Source organism: Magnolia sinica, chromosome 6 (genome assembly GCF_029962835.1).
Source record: "Magnolia sinica isolate HGM2019 chromosome 6, MsV1, whole genome shotgun sequence".
Lineage (NCBI taxonomy): Eukaryota > Viridiplantae > Streptophyta > Magnoliopsida > Magnoliales > Magnoliaceae > Magnolia > Magnolia sinica.
The window spans coordinates 44761396-44765754 of NC_080578.1; the positions used below are offsets into that span (position 1 = coordinate 44761396).

Genomic DNA, 4359 nt, shown 5'->3' on the forward strand with positions numbered 1-4359 from the left:
GTCCTATTTTACTCATGTTTGTGTCGCAAGGTGAATTTGAGAGCTTCGATTGGAAAAGGTGCTAAAAGCATGGATTTGACACTCAAAGATCGCCAAGGCAAAGAATGGATCTTAGGAGAAAAATATTGAAGATTTCAAGGTCCCAATATTCAAGAAAACCAAGTGGAGAAGGAATGAAGCTGAAAGAACAAGTGCAGAATACAATTGACTGTGTCATCGAGCACTGTCCAATGACATCGAGGACACATTCGATGACATCAAACACAGGTCGATAACATCAAATTTATGAAGAAAAATTGAGTTAGTTGCTGGACAAATTGAAGACATTTTTCAATGACTCAAGAACTTATTCGATGACTCGAAGCTTTGCTTAATGACATCGAAGACCTACTTGATGACATTGAATTTTCTGGAGAATTTCGGCAAAACTTGCTGGACATATTGGGCACCATTTTCAATTACTCGAAGCACTCTTCGATGACATCGAAGATCTTCTCGATGACATCGAATTGAAAAAATTGGAATTACTCTTTAGGCTATTTTGGACACATTATCGATTCCTCCAACAATGCTGGATGACATTGAAGACCTCTTCAATGACATCGAAGGTAGGTTTGATGACATGGAAGGTTGTGGATTGATGAGGGTCGAATATTACATATCAGACCCCAATTAGTACCTGAGTTTACGTATATAATAATGTTTAATGGAGTATTTTAATTATATTTTTGTTGCAGGATGAAATCAGGAGCGTTGATGGAAAAAGAGTACTACAAGCATGGATTTGATACTCCGAAGTAACCAGAGTAAGGGACGCACTCCAGAGAACTAAGACTGAAGAATTTACATGCCAGGGATCCGAGAAAATCAAGCCGTTCACGTTAAAAAGGCCCGAAATGGTCCAGAATGCAAGATCACATGGTTTCCGCCATCCAATTGACTCGAAACTTCATACATGGCCTGGAGGCCATAAATAAACCGTACATATTAAATTTCAACCATTGAATATCTCGAGAAGTGGGCCAACGGACAGATCAGCCCATTAATCTCCAATTTTAGGCCCGCTTACAATCTGGATATACTTCAAAATTGACCCAGACGGTTTAAATAAGATGAGAAACAGGATGGATGGATTGGATTTCTCTACAGCATCGTAGTGGACCCCGCATGTGTGGCGTGTGTATTGAGGACATGTGTAGCCGCGCCGCACCGGACCATTCAAATCCGTAAAAGCCGGTTTGACCGACTGTCTTCAGCGAAAACGGCAACTGCCGTTACAGCGTTCACACAGCACCATCATCGGTTGCTATTGTGGGCCCCATACATTGCCCAAACGGACAATCTAAGCCGTCCACCAGAATTCCAGTATCCCTATTGCCAAACTGTAGGTGACCGAATTTCAAAAGAGAGCGTTTATGGAAATCTAACTACTCAAAAGCAGGTTGAACGGCAGAGAAAGATAACGGATGGGCCTCATCAAAAGAAGGTAAAAATTGTTTGTTCCTGACAAAAATCTCGTCCTCTATCAAATGGACGGATTGGATTTCTAAAAATAATTGGAGAATGGGTCCCACCAGCATCACAGCAGACGAGATCCGCATGCCCTGTTTTCGCAGGCCGGATGCTGTCCGACTTTTGCAGCGGTTGTGGCCCACCTCTACGGCTCGTATGATCAATCCAAGCCGTTCATCATGAAGACAACTTGAAAACGTCCTAAGGGACGATGTTTATATGGTAATTGAGCAAGGAAAGATGGGTGGTTTTGCATCTGAACTCGGCAGCGAAAGGGAGTCCGCACGCGCCTGTTGCTGCGACGGCGTTTCCACCGTCCTTCCAGCATCTATAAGAGGAAAGAAGGCTGGTTGAAGAGGAAGATATACAAGGAAGAAGCTCGTTTTGGGAGAGAAGAAAGCTTGGAGAAGGAAAAGAGAGAAAGCAAGAGGGAAGAGAGGCTGGTTTTTAGCTTGACGTGGAGTTGAGAACAGAAAGAGAGTGGCTGGGAGATTCAACAGCAGAGAGTTTGGAAAAAGAGAAGAAAGAAGGGAGAGAATGAAGGTTATCTTTTATAAATCTTGTTTTTCCTTCTTTCCAGTTGAATCTATGGGTTTCTAAGTTCTAAGCTAGGGCTGAGATGAAGCCCCTAACTTGAATAACCCTTGTTATGTGTTGATTCCGTTTTGATTTAATTGATGTGTTTCTTTCTCTAGTGTGCTTAATTGGAAGTTCTGTACTTCTCCAATCTAAGAGCTCAACCAAAGTCTAGTTATGGACGTTGTTTGGATTACTATTATAGGTGCTTGTGTCTAACCATGAACAGGTTCCTATAGAGGAAGAAACAGGAATTTACATCTCTTCATGCCTGACCATGGATGGAAAGATGTGATCCATATGCTTTAAGGAATTATACATTCTGTGTGCCCGACCAAGGACATAGAGTGCGCTTTATTTTGATATCAATCTGGATTAGGGTGAATCAATAGGTAAAATAAGGTTTATAATAATTAGGGGTGGATTCGAAAGTCCTAGTCTTCTCTTTGATTGAACTTTCCTTATTGCTCTTGGTTATTTTTCCATTGATTTTTATTTAGTTTACTCAATTACTATCTCAAATATTTGTTGGATTAGTTAAGAAGAGTCTTTAATTTTGAATTGTGACAACCAGTCCTCGTGGGAATGATCTCGTAATACGTACCATATCTACATCTGATTCGTATACTTGCGAGTTTAAAATCATTTAAATCAGGTTGGTTTAAATAAAACATCAAGTTTTTGGCGCCGTTGCCGGGGATTGTTTCGGTCCAATTGGATTTAGGATTCTCTCTTATCATAATTCATAGTCTTAGGTTTTTACTAACTTAAGCTAATTTTTTTTTTTTTAGAAACTAACCTATTTCCTGTTTTGTAGGGTCCTGACATAAACTGCTAATTTGGTAATCTCTTTCTAAATTCTCTACTTTTTCTAATTTCTATTTTTAGAATTAGGGTTTTATTTTTTATTTTAGAAATTTTCTATTTCTAGGCTTTCTTTTTTAGAAATTTCTTATTTTCTAATTTTAGATTTTGATTCTTCTTTCAAGTAACTTTCTATTTTCTAGTTTTTTTCCCTTTTTAGAAACTAACTTAGCTTTTATTTCTAAGATTAGAAACTTTCTTCTTTAGAAATTAACCGTTGCTTAGGATTTTTCTAGCATTATTTTAGGAAATTCAATTTATTTTTTGTTATGTCTACAGGAATTGAGGAAGGAAGCTGCTAAATAAGATTGTCTTCAAAAGGAGGAGCTCTCAAATCTTCAGACATTCATCATCGCCTTTTCCGGGTTCTTCCTTCCAATTCTCGTTTACATAGCTTCCTCTTATTTTTAAGAATTCATAACTTTTATTTTTAGTTTTATTCATCTTAGGTTGCATCTTAGTTTAGTTTTCTTTCTTATATTGATAACATAGTTTATGCTAGGACGTAGATCACTGAATATAAAACTAGCACCTTTCGATTCTGAAATAGAAAGAACCTTTCGTAGAAGATTTAGAAACATCCTATTTGAAATGGCAGAAGAGAATGGAACTAAAGCTCTTAGAGATTATTCAGCTCCTGTCCAATTCAATGCGCCTTCATGTATAGTGTTGCCTGCCACCACGGCAGCACACTTTGAACTTAAACCTGGGGTCATACAATTGTTGCCCTCCTTTTATGGTTCAGATAAGGAGGATCCATATCATCATGTGAAAGAATTCTTAGACATTTGCTCCACCTTTAAGTTTCAAAACTTTTCAGACGATTCAATCCGTTTGTGCCTTTTTCCTTTTTCTTTGAAGGATAAGGTGAAAGCATGGTTGAATTCTCTAGGAGTTGGATCTATCACTACATGGGACCAACTGTCTAAGAAGTTCTTAAACAAGTTCTTTCCGGTTCACAAAACTAATGCTCTCCGTAGAGAAATTATGAATTTCACACAAAAAGAGGGTGAGCACTTTCATGAATGTTGGGAAAGATGGAAGGACTTACTTCTTAAATGTCCACACCATGGTTTTGAAAAGTGGCAACAGGTTCAATACTTTTATGATGGTCTGACACCCCAAAACCGTCGCATGGTTGACGCCACCAGTGTAGGGTCATTCATGACCAAAAGTGATGTTGAAGCGTGGAATTTCTTTGAAACCTTGTGTGAAAATTCCCAGCAATGGGACTACTCAAATAGAGGTGAAAGGAGTCCCCAACCACAGAAGAAAGGTGGTATATATGAGGTAGGAGTCACGCCAGATCTTTATGCCAAAATTGATAGCCTGACAAAGAAAGTGGATGCTTGAATGTTAAATAATGGACCTCCACAAACAACTCAAGTCGAGTCATGTGCCACATGT

The 4359-nt window shown here is 38.7% G+C and overlaps 1 non-coding gene across 1 annotated transcript; it reads right to left on the reverse strand.

The window, feature by feature from the left end:
- Positions 1-3921: 3921 nt before the first annotated feature.
- On the reverse strand, positions 3922-4028 carry LOC131250284 (small nucleolar RNA R71). Its single transcript, XR_009173211.1, has one exon. It is a non-coding gene; the product is annotated as a small nucleolar RNA R71 (small nucleolar RNA).
- Between the last annotated feature and the right edge of the window lie 331 nt (positions 4029-4359).